Source organism: Ctenopharyngodon idella, chromosome 23, assembly GCF_019924925.1.
Source record: "Ctenopharyngodon idella isolate HZGC_01 chromosome 23, HZGC01, whole genome shotgun sequence".
NCBI classification, from domain to species: Eukaryota; Metazoa; Chordata; class Actinopteri; order Cypriniformes; family Xenocyprididae; genus Ctenopharyngodon; species Ctenopharyngodon idella.
Genome location: NC_067242.1, coordinates 9,791,594 through 9,803,751, shown reverse-complemented (window position 1 = coordinate 9,803,751; position 12,158 = coordinate 9,791,594). Strand labels below are relative to the sequence as shown.

At 36.7% G+C, this 12,158-nt stretch overlaps 1 long non-coding RNA gene across 1 annotated transcript in view; it reads right to left on the bottom strand.

The window, feature by feature from the left end:
• The window catches only part of LOC127505935 (uncharacterized), a 70,263-nt gene extending 58,551 nt beyond the window's left edge, over positions 1 to 11,712 (bottom strand). Inside the window, exon 1 of the long non-coding RNA XR_007927849.1 lies at positions 11,507 to 11,712. This is a non-coding gene — a long non-coding RNA (uncharacterized LOC127505935). The remainder of the gene's footprint in view (positions 1 to 11,506) is intronic.
• Positions 11,713 to 12,158: the final 446 nt, after the last annotated feature.

The following is a 12,158-nucleotide window of genomic DNA, read 5'->3' as shown; positions in this document are numbered from 1 at the left end:
ATCTGATTGGCTGAGAGCCGATATTCTAGCGATAACAGCACTCCTACCTTTTCACTGTTTGTATCACTCCGCTTGAAGCGACTGTCATGGCGGCTGAGCAAATCTGCCATATGTTTTTACAAATACTACACTTGTTGTACCACGAACTGTAGTTTTAAGAGTTTTTAGGTTAGAATGTAGTTGTTTAGACCTGAAATATGTGACTCATATTTAACCATAGCACCTATTTTACAGTTTGTTTAGAAGTTTTCTGAGATGTGAGCTCCAGGCCGTCAGTGGCCGTTCATTGCTCGTGTACCTGCCGAGAACAGCTTCATCTTGGCCAGTGCTTCAGGGATTTGCCGCTGGATCTTATAGAGGTTAAACATGAGATATAATTAATTTTGGATACATAAAATGGGCAATCTTTGGTCTTATTAATCTAGTTACTTGTTCCTGAGCGAATCAAATTGGGCTGTTAAATTTAATAATTTAATTTAAGGTTATATTTAATTTACATCCTGTAGAGCACTGCTTTTGTACGTTTGACTGAATTGTACAATTGTGTTTATTTGTTGTTGTCATTTATAATGGCTATTGTTTTTAATTTAAATATTGTTGTTCAATAAATATTATTTTATATAAATAATTTGTATTTGGTATATATACTACTGTTTAAAAGTTTGTGGTGAGCTTTATTTGTAAGAAATTAATAATTCTATTCTGTAAGGATGATTATCCGATCAAAAGTGACAGTAAAAATTTATAATGTTACAAAAAAAAATGTCTATTTTAAATTAATGCTGTTCTTTTGAATTTTTTATTCATTAAAGAATCATGAAAAACAATATATAACTGTTTCCACAAAAAAATGTTTTCACCATTTATAATACCGGTAATAAAAGTTTCTTGAGCAGCAAATCGGTATATTATAATGATTTCTGAAGGATCATGTGACACTGAAGACTGGAGTAATGATGCTGAAAATTCAGCTTTGATCACAGGAATAAATTACATTTTAAAATATATTTAAATAGAAAACGCTTATTTTAAATTGCAATACTATTTCATAATATTACTATTTTTTATGGTATTTTTTTATCAAATAAATGCAGCCATGATGCTCGGAAGAGACTTATGTTTTTAGGTAAATCATAAATCATCAAAACAAAGTAGAAGTCTTCAAACCAAAAACAAAACAAAACAAAAAAAAACATTAAAATAATAAAAAATAGAGTGTATCATCATTCCAGTACAGCTCATACTTGCTTGCTAAAATCTGACAATGAAATTATAAATTTTGTTTCATGAGCTCAAAACGCACTAAAAACAGTATCCTTTATGCACATGTAATTTTGCCCATTGCTTGGTTTCTATTCTTGTGGCATCACACTTAGTAGCTTCGCCCACAACGAAATATAAATGGCCCAAAATCCTTCTGCACATAGCCGTATATTTAACATCAAATACGTTCTGATTGGCTGTGGTTGTGTCTGATCACGCACCTGGTAAGGACAGAGAAATTACTTGCAGCTTTAATCTTATCGCATCACGTCTGGTTAGGACATAGAGTAATGTTAACCTAAACACTAGCACCAAGTTCATCCAGAGGGAATTCCTAGCAATTCATGTATTGCAAATTGCTTTGGATAAAAAATTTCCGCTAAATGACAAATCGTGAATTGCCCTGTACTTGTATCTGTCTGCACTGCTCTGATTATAGGTCTTATACTGCAGGCCAGACACTATTATCCTCAAGTGTACTGTGAACATAAACAATCCATATTCAACACCATACCCAACACAAACCCATCAAAGGCTTCAGGCTGACTGAAGATGGGGAGTGTTCTTCATTGAGTGCAAAAATCCACATAGGACAAGAGTATCTGTGATGATCAACAGACCTAAAAAGAGTAATTTCAAGAGGATGAATTGAGAGTCATATAGCTTCTCATCATGGTGAAGATGCCCAAATGATCCCATTATTAATGTGTCAACATTGATGTATCTGCAAGTGAAACCAGATCAACCAAGCTAGAGAATCTGTTACCTAAATACACCGATCAGGCATAACATTATGAGCACTGACAGGTGAAGTGAATAACACTGATTATCTCTTCATCACAGCACCTGTTAGTGGATGGGATATAGGCAGCAAGTGAACATTTTGTCCTCAAAGTTGATGTGTTAGAAGCAGGAAAAATAGGCAAGCGTAAGGATTTAAGCGAGTTTGACAAGGGCTAAATTGTGATGGCTAGACGACTGGGTCAGAGCATCTCCAAAACTGCAGCTCTTGTGGGGTGTTCCCGGTCTGCAGTGTTCAGTATCTATCAAAAGTTGTCCAAAGAAGGAACAGTGGTGAACCGGCGACAGGGTCATAGGCTCATTGATGCATGTGGGGAGCGAAGGCTGGCCCGTGGGGTCCGATCCAACAGATGAGCTACTGTAGCTCACATTGCTCAAGAAGTTAATGCTGGTTCTGATAGAAAGGTGTCAGAATACACAGTGCATCACAGTTTGTTGCGTATGGGGCTGCACAGCCGCAGACCAGTCAGGGTGCCCATGCTGACCCCTGTCCACCGCTGAAAGCGGCCAACATTGGGCATGTGAGCATCAGAACTGGACCACGGAGCAACGGAAGAAGGTGGCCTGGTCTGATGAATCATGTTTTCTTTTACATCACGTGGATGGCCGGGTGCATGCGCTTACCTGGGGATCACATGGCACCAAGATGCACTATGGGAAGAAGGCAAGCCGGCGGAGGCAGTGTGATGCTTTGGGCAATGTTCTGCTGGAAAACCTTGGGTCCTGCCATCCATGTGGATGCTACTTTGACACGTACCACCTACCTAAGCATTGTTGCAGACCCTTTCATGGAAACAGTGTTCCCTGGTGGCTGTGGCCTCTTTCAGCAGGATAATGCACCCTGCTACAAAGCAAAAATGGTTCAGGAATGGTTTGAGGAGCACAACAATGAGTTTGAGGTGTTGAATTGGCCTCCAAATTCCCAAGATCTCAATCCAATCGAGCATCTGTGGGATGTGCTGAACAAACAAGTCCGATCCATGGAGGCTCCACCTTGCAACTTACAGGACTTAAAGGATCTGCTCGACGGGTCAGGGCTGTTTTGGCAGCAAAAAGGGGACCAACACAATATTAAGAAGGTGGTCATAATGTTATGCCTGATCAGTGTATATGCAAATCATCTACATAATTACCACCTCAAAAGATGCAAGAAGTCCAACTGTTATGATTTTAGGTGAAACAAAATCCAGTAACAGTGTTCTTCTACTAAGATACTCCCAAAGTTGTCAAGTCAGCAGAAGTCGTGCTGACTTACTGGAACATTTACCTCAGCTGATGTCAGTTTCCAAGAAGGATGTGACTTTTAATGAGCTGCCAACCAATGAGTTGTCAATTTGGCAGCTAAGCTTTGCTCTGCAACTGTTATTTTAGTGTTATTGCACTCTCACTGTCCTCCAGAGTCACTGGACTCATTTTGCAGCATCAACTGTCTAACCTTACTGTGGGTTTGTAGATGTTGGGCAAAATTCAGCATTTACCAATTGGCCCTTGTTCATTTCATGATACAGAGTTGGAATGATGGGAAGCAAATCTGCAATTCAGCATCAGTTTAACACAAATTTTGCAACAAAGCTATTAAATAATTAGTAACTTATTAACACAGAGCTAGTGCAAGACGAGCATTTGTGGTTAAAAAGTATATAAATTTTCTTTTCTTTTAGAAAATGACCAATCGTTTCGCTAGATAAGACCCTTATTCCTCAGCTGGGATCATGTAGAGCCCTTTGAAGATGCACTGAAACTGCAATTTGGACCTTCAACACGTTGAACCCCAATGAAGTCCACTATAATGGAGAAAAATCCTGGAATGTTTTCCTCAAAAACCTTAATTTCTCTTTGACTGAAGAAAGACATAAACCTCCCGGATGACATGGGGGTGAGTAAATTATCAGGAAATTTTAATTCTGAAGTGAACTAATCCTTTAAATGAATTCCATTCCTTTCTATTATGAATGGAGCACAACCCTGTACATGCCGTGTTTTATGCCCAAAATACTTAATGTTGCTGTTTGCACAAGATTTTCCCTTGTCCATCTCTTTGACAATCTAATCACAGCTTGTATCACTTTATTATGACATATCGCCTCTGAAAGAGTCCAAGCGCAATTATTGACCCTTGCTATTATGCCACAATCAAGCACAAGCGAAAATCTAATAAGAGAAACCAACAGGGAACCAAAAGGCAGAGAGTGCTTCAATAAAGATTCAGCTGAGCACAGCTTTGGGCATCGGTTTACCTGAACAGAGCAGCTAACTGTAGATTACATCTTTTGAAGTTCATTTTGAGGTTTTTCCACCCTGCTGTTCCACTTTTTGCACAGAACTGGAGAACTAATGGCCGAGAGACATCATTTTCAGAGAGATATCACAGAAGCTGTAAAAGAGTTGTGGCCAGAGTGGTTTTCCCCCTGCAGGACGAGGTTTAAATAATCACATTGGTGTAATGGGATGTGTGGTGTTGATTAATGGCCTTTCTCGGCGTGTCAGGGTTTGTACCTCTGTCTGTGCCCTTTGAGTGCATTTGTCTCAAGCTGCTGTTTACAGTTTCATGGTTCGACTCACAACGGCGGCGTCCCAGTTGGCTCTTAACGTCCTCTAAATAAAGAATTTATAATGGGAGGCACTTTCACTAATCGAATACATCTCTGCATGGGCCGAGAGGGAATTAAAGTCAGTAAGCATAGAAAGCACATACAAGTTTAACTAACCAGACTTCTACTTCGGTTTACATTATTCTTTTGAGTCAAAGAGACTCAGGAAAAGAAGTATAATAGTGAATATAAATGGTTTAATATTCCACACCAATAACGATCTAAAACATAAAGTGATTAAAATGAATAAATGCTTTTTCTATGAACTCTGCTACTTCAGTTTTTCCTCAAATAATACATTAGAGAAATCTATCGACATTTGTTTTAATATACTGTCACAGTTTGAATGGTAAACTACATGCATCCACATTTTGAACAGCCATCAATCTCTCCAGTGTCAGATCAGCATGAGATATTGAAAATATTCTTTGAATTGCGAGCTACTCGCTAATGCGTCAGGCGTACAACATTCATAAACCCGCCGCTGTGTCTCCGGCTATCTTTTTTCTTCTTCTGTCTTTTTTGTCATTTCTCCAATCTTACTAGAACTTGAGATGGAATGGAAAAGTAGTCATTTTCTTTCTTGGCATTCATGGTGGTCTTTAGACGTCAAGACATTCAGGAGATTTTATTATTATTTTTTCCAATCATAATCACGGCAAAAACACTTCACTTCTGTCTTTTAGAGTCACACACATCAGGGTTTTTTTTCTTCCTCCTTTTGATGCCTGGACAAGCTCGGACTGATCAAAGGCACAATCTATCTTAAGAAGTTACCAACAAATTCATGTGCCCCGCACACACAGGCACATTTTAATCTGAATGTGGATCAAAGCGTCGACAGATGTTTTAGAAAAGACTTCTATAGAAAAGAGGGGGGTGAATCATCCTTACAAGCTTTGAAACCAAACACAAATTTAACGCAAAGGTCTTTGCTATGTCAGGATAACTTTTTCCGAGCATATGGCGAATGAGAACATCTGATTATTTAAAAACATTAAAGGTTTTTTAGATGAGAAAATAGTCTACCTGAATTTCTTTCTGTACTGTTCTAGTTATTAAATAAAAGTTTAAAATGGACTAAAAGAGATCTGAAAAACAAGGCTAATTTTAGAGATGTACTCTGGAGTATTTTTGTCAAATGCTTTCAACAGATTTTCTCATTTAGCTCCATAATTATGATGTATTTAATGTCACATTTCACTCTAAAATCTGCTCCTCACTTCTGTTATAAAAATGTCATTTGGGTGTTTAGACAAATTGAAGACTACATGGAAGTTATGTAACATGTCATTCATTCAAGAGCGTGAAAACCTTCATGACTGAATACATCCAGACATGTTTCTACATCCATGAAAATTTACAATACACCACAGACATCCTTGAAAATCCTTAAAGTCGGCCTGAATCAGTCAGACCCATAATGCTGAACATACTGAATATTTATTTGATGTAGTGAATATGAATATGCAATGCACTATCATAGACGTGTGTGCAAAGATTGATATCCTATGATGACACATCTCAAAGTATATTGCTACTTTTGGAGCACATAAATGGCGAAAATTGCTAGTGTCAATTTGATTTGCTGGCTTGAATGCAAATTTTTGAGCATAGGATATTCAAAGTCTACCAGAAGACGTCATTTTTACAAGTTCTCAGTACAATAAGTGCTTTCAAGGAAGAAGTAATTGCTGGGTTTGACAGTTTGCAAGATGGCAAAAAAAAATTCAAAAATAAAGACCTTAGATTTCTATGTCAAATAAATGCTGGATTTTCTTTGCATCAAAGAATCCCGAAAGAGAAAAATGTATCATGGTTTCCATAAAACTATTAAGCAGCACAACTGTTTTCAACATTGATAATAACATGAAATGTTTCTTGAGCTTCAAAATACTATTTCAAAACACCGCTTCAGGAAGCTTCGGAGCGTTATGAATCAGCGTGTCGAATCAGCGGTTCGGAGCGCCAAAGTCACATGATTTCAGCAGTTTGGCGGTTTGACACGCGATCCGAATCATGAATCGATACGCTGATTCATAATGCTCCGAAGTTTCCTGAAGCAGTATTTTGAAATCAGCCATCACTATAGAAGTCGTTATTTTGTTTTTTTTTGGCGCACCAAAAATATTCTCCTCACTTTATAATATTAATATTGAACCACTGTACTCACATGAACTGATTTAAATATGTTTTTAGTACATTAATGGATCTTGAGAGAGGAAATGTCATTGCTGGCTATGGAGGCCTCACTGAGCCATCGGATTTCAACAAAAATATCTTAATACCCAGCCATCGTCTGGGTATTTTGGCCGATTGAGCATGTTGAATCGGCGTCCGTTGGCATTGCCGTTGCCATTGCCGCTGTCGGTGAGAGAGAGAGCTCTGGCTGTTCAGTTTAGCGAACGAGACATCACATGCAAAAGGATATGCTAATTTTACGTCATCAGTCAGACGTAATAAACTAATATGACTAAAAGTCTGGTTATGCAAGACCACTTTAAATGTAAAACAATTAAGTGATCAGAGGCACTAATAAAGACATTTGATACGGTGACATGTTTGATATATTCAATCAGAACCAATTAAAATGAACATGTTAGACTCTAATACAGTAACAAGGTTAGCCTGAGACAGACCGAGAGCACTATACGGAATGGCTAAGTCTTTCCAAAGAGATGTTGGAGATGAAAGCTGAAGTGTCAGCTTCCCACGGGAAGAACCCTGTGGTTCTACTGGTGAAGGGTTCCCCCTGAACTGCGTATCTTCAAAGGTCACTCACTGCATGGCTCTGTACTCATAAAAGAGACAAGACACAGATAAAAGAGTAACTGATTAAATTAGAAGCAGGGGAAGACAGAACCAGCTGTGATGATAAATGAACTTTCATTAGTCTAGTTTTACATTAACTGGGAAGCGACGAGATGTGCCTGGCTGTGGGCGTCTTTATCCTTGTCCTATTATGTTTTCTTTCGTTGGTACAGTTCAGAGAGAAAAGACGGAGATGAGAAGAAGAAAGGACTGAATTTCAAATGTGAGCCTACAGAGTAGGAGCCGTCCCCATCCGTCTCCTAAGCCCAGAGTGAATTTTTGATCATGGACTTGGTTAATCAGGATGGGTTCAGAGTACTGAAGCCTTCTAAGACAGGAACGCATTCTAAGACAGAGGATAGATTTAGTTCATCATGAAAAAAAATGAAACTTTCCATGAAACTTTAGCATTTGTGTCCATTTGATGAAATGCATTAACAAATATATCCAAAAAGAATTAGAAATGCACTCTAAAAATAAATATTGACTCTTAGCAGCATAATTTTTTTGAGTTATGACAATTTCAAATGAAATTATGTTCAGCCAACAAATTATGAGTTAAATGAACTTAATAATTTGTAACAGTTGATTAATCAAAAAAAAATTAAGTCGCTCCAACTACTTGAGTTGTAGCCCTGGAACCAATTAATCTTATATATTTCAGTTAAAATCCACATCTATCAAAGCACATGCTAAATGTTACTTATTTAGCATGTATATTTAATGAGCAAGTAAGATATTACTTGTCACTGGCATTAACACAGTCATTGCTTATAAGAGTCAACGTAGTGTTTACCTTTATGTTGTCTACTCTTCAGATCAATGGTTACCACAAGAAACTCTTTTAAATGTCAAACATAGCAGCATTAAACATTAACAGGTTTTTTCCTTCCAAGTCTTTTTTAAATAAAAAAGCCTAACACTTAATTTCAACATTTACTCTCCTTATCCAGTCCTATGCAAAGCATGCTGGGAACTAGAAATCTACTACTCAAATTCCAAAGTTATCAAGATTAAGTTACTACAACTTAAGTTTTTAAAAAATTCAATTAATGCAGAAATTTTAGTTTAAATTGCACACAATATTAAGTTAATCAACATTATTAAGTCAACATAAATCAATAAAATAATGTTTGCAACTTAAATCGTTTAACTAAATCGATAAATTAGAATTTTTAACTTGCAACTATAAATTTAAGTTGTGGTATAAGTTCCCTGAATTACTTTTAGAGTGATTTAATTAAAAATATCAATTTAAATCTGTTGTCTATATAACTTTTTACCTGTCTATAGTCATAAAAAAATAGGAGGAAAATACTTTATATTTTTAAACGTATTAAATATGAGGGAAGAACAAAACACTAAACTTGGTTAAGGTATTTATCCGACAATATTATTCGGCAAAAAAAGGCAAACTACAGCACAGAAAAAAGCATACATTGACTACAACATAATTAGTTATTAATATGTTGTGGGTTCTCTTGTTTTTGCATGCGTTCATAATTTCTTTGTATGACAGCCTCAGCCTGGACAAAAATTATGTCTACTTACAAATAAAAATTATCAGAATTATCCAACCCGATCTTACGGCAATTTGTACGTATTTTACGAGGTGGCTAATTCGGATGAATTTGTACAAATGACCTACCCCTAACCCCGCCCCTAAACCTACCTGTCACTGGGGTTTAGACAAATCTTATGAATTTATACGAATTGGTCGTGAGATAGCGTTGGAATTATCACAAATATTGACTCCAAGCACAACTACAAAATATGCTTATGAAATTTTTACCAAATTTTTAATAATATTTAAATAAAGGGTGAAGATGACAAAAAAAGCCACAAAACACTTTTGGCCACTACTGTATACATAATATATATATATTGTTATTATATTTTAAATTCTATTTTTAAAACCATACAGAAATATTCTCATAGTATTTTCATAGTAATTGTGTAATAAAGAAAGAAAATCACAACTTTGGAAAGACATGGTCGATTTAAATAATTACAATTTTCATTTTTGGGAAACTATTTCATTTGAAATAATAAATACAAACAGTAAGCTAACCAAATAAGGAAAAGGGTTTTGAGTTTCCAAGCGGTGTTAACACCACGTGACCTTGACCCTGCCACTTACAAATCATCGGACCTGGGATTACAGAAATGCTGCGGACAACTTAAAATGCCCAGGTAGATACCTGACCTTTTCACTGAAATTGCATAGTTAGCAGGTCACTCGTTCAAAGCCATGAAAGGAATACACATTTACTCAGATCTCCCAACTGGCTTAAATGAACTTTTTAAGATGCTCCATGTAATCAATGGCCTTCAAGCCATGATCAATCCATAAACCGTAAACTGTCACACTCTCACGCAAACACAATACTTTCTGTCCATTCTATTAATGCCATTACATTTGTATTGATACTGTGTTTTATTCCTCTACTCACGCATTCATCTTGGTCCCTGAAGGAATCAATACAACAGCATAAAAGATCTTTCTTGCAAGTTGCTTTGGTAAAGCAACATCCTCTAAGGAAGAAATTTACATTTTAATGATATGCACTGTTGAGTTTCAGGGGGAAAAAAGTTGTATTTATGTGCTCAGGGCATGTTTTAAATGCTACTGTTTTTATGCAACGATATGCTGACAACTGTAACCTAAAACTGTAGACTTCAAGCCACACTTGATTTGAGGAACTATGAAAAAGCTCACATGCTGCGCACATCCACCAGGAATCTGTCAAGGACTCACGCTGGGCCTTCTGGGACTTAGACATGAGAGAAGCTCCCTGTTGTCTTATAAACTTGAACACTGAAGCGTCTTTGAACTAAAGGCCAAGAGATGAACTTCAGCCTCTGCAGCAGCACATTTACAGCAGCAGTAGAAATATTCACTGGCTCAACCTCAAGGCAAAAGATTTGATAAAAGGGACTCCATTTTATCTGCAAAGGGTCATTTTTTATTTTCCAAGTTTCCAAGGAAAGAAATTGCTCAAGCAAGACAAAGACTAAGTGCTATGTGGTGTGATGTGTCAAAGAAGAAATTGTAAACTTTTCTCTTTTTTGTAATCTGCATGTTTTGGCTACACAGAATCAAAAGGGAAACATTTGCACTGTAAAAATAAGACAACATTTCATGTTTGCATGGCTTGAATTGAAATACTTTATCTATTTTTTATAAGAATTGGGGGTGGGAGGGGGAGCAAAGTACATATTTTCTTAAACTTCCTTAAAATCAAAAACAAAAACTGCAACACAAAAAAGGCAAATATTCAAACAATGCAACACTGATTCATCATGCACCAGTGCATGCTGGGAAAAGGATGAAAGTATGGAAGCTTGTTTCCGCCACAGAATAAAAAAGGTAGTTGGGACTTTTCTCCTTACAACTGCAATTTTTACGACTGTAATTGCGAGTTTATATCTCACTGTTCTGAGGGGGGGGAAAGAGAAAAATTATACAGTTTATATCTTGCAATTCTGACTTTATTTCTTGCAATTCTGAGTTTATATCTCACAGGTACCTTTTTATAATGTTTTTATTCTGTGGCAGAAACAAGCTTCCACACACAAAAAAGGCAGACAAGAACAGCCAACAATGACAGCACAACCAAGTCAAAGATAAAGCGTATGGAACAACCTGTGTCCAGAAATGTAATGCCTCAGACAGACTTTGGGACTTCCAGAGTCAGACAAAGAAAGTACAGTTACATGGGCCAGACATAAATAGCCTATTGTCAGGTATTGGTTATAAGATGGCTGCTATAAATGACAGTAACAATAAGGAGCTTTGAGAAACTGGAATTAGGTATTTAATTTATTCACTAACTCAGTAAATTACATTAATGTAATTAGCTACTAGCATTAGCCTACATGACGCAGCTCTTTGAAGTTTCTCAAAATAGGTTATTTTCAATTAGGCTACTGTGACAGTAACGTTACCATGGTTTTTAATGTTAACTGTAATCATATACCGTGGTTTGATATATCCATTATGTGAACTGAAATATTTTTTGGCTGGAAAATGTACTTACCTGCAGAAAGTACAGCTGCTGACAATACGCGAGGCGCACGTGCAGGTGTTGGACCTTCGTCGCGGTCAAACGATATAATCCATTTCCAAGCTTGTTTCAGTTAATTTTAAGTTTATATTCTACTTAATGCAGCGCCTGTTTTGTTATTTGCGTCCTAGATCGCGTTATTGTTGTATACAGTGAGAAACCGCTTCAAACGATTAAGTGTCCGAATGATTCAGACTAAATTAAGAAGCGATTCGGTGCGTTTGACTGATTCATTGAAAAGAAGTGACTCAAAAGTGATTCATTCGAGTAAAGGGCATCGTTCTGATTCAAAACACCAAAGTACAGCTGACTAAAAACATCCGAGATCTGTATACTATCCAGTGAAGTGCAGCATTTTTTCGACGGTATAAGCAAATAAAAACAATAGTTGTATATTTGAAATGTTTTGCACACATAGGCCTATATCTTATATTGTTATTGTGTGTGTGTGTATTAAGGTTTACGGACATAAAATATAGTTGGAATATAGATTACACTGGATAGCATCAACAAAATCTAGGCTATACCATTAATAACCTCATGTTTGGTCTTGAAAGATTTCTGCAGAATCATTAAAAATCAATATCTCTATAGAAAATTAATGGGATTTTTACTTCTGAAAACC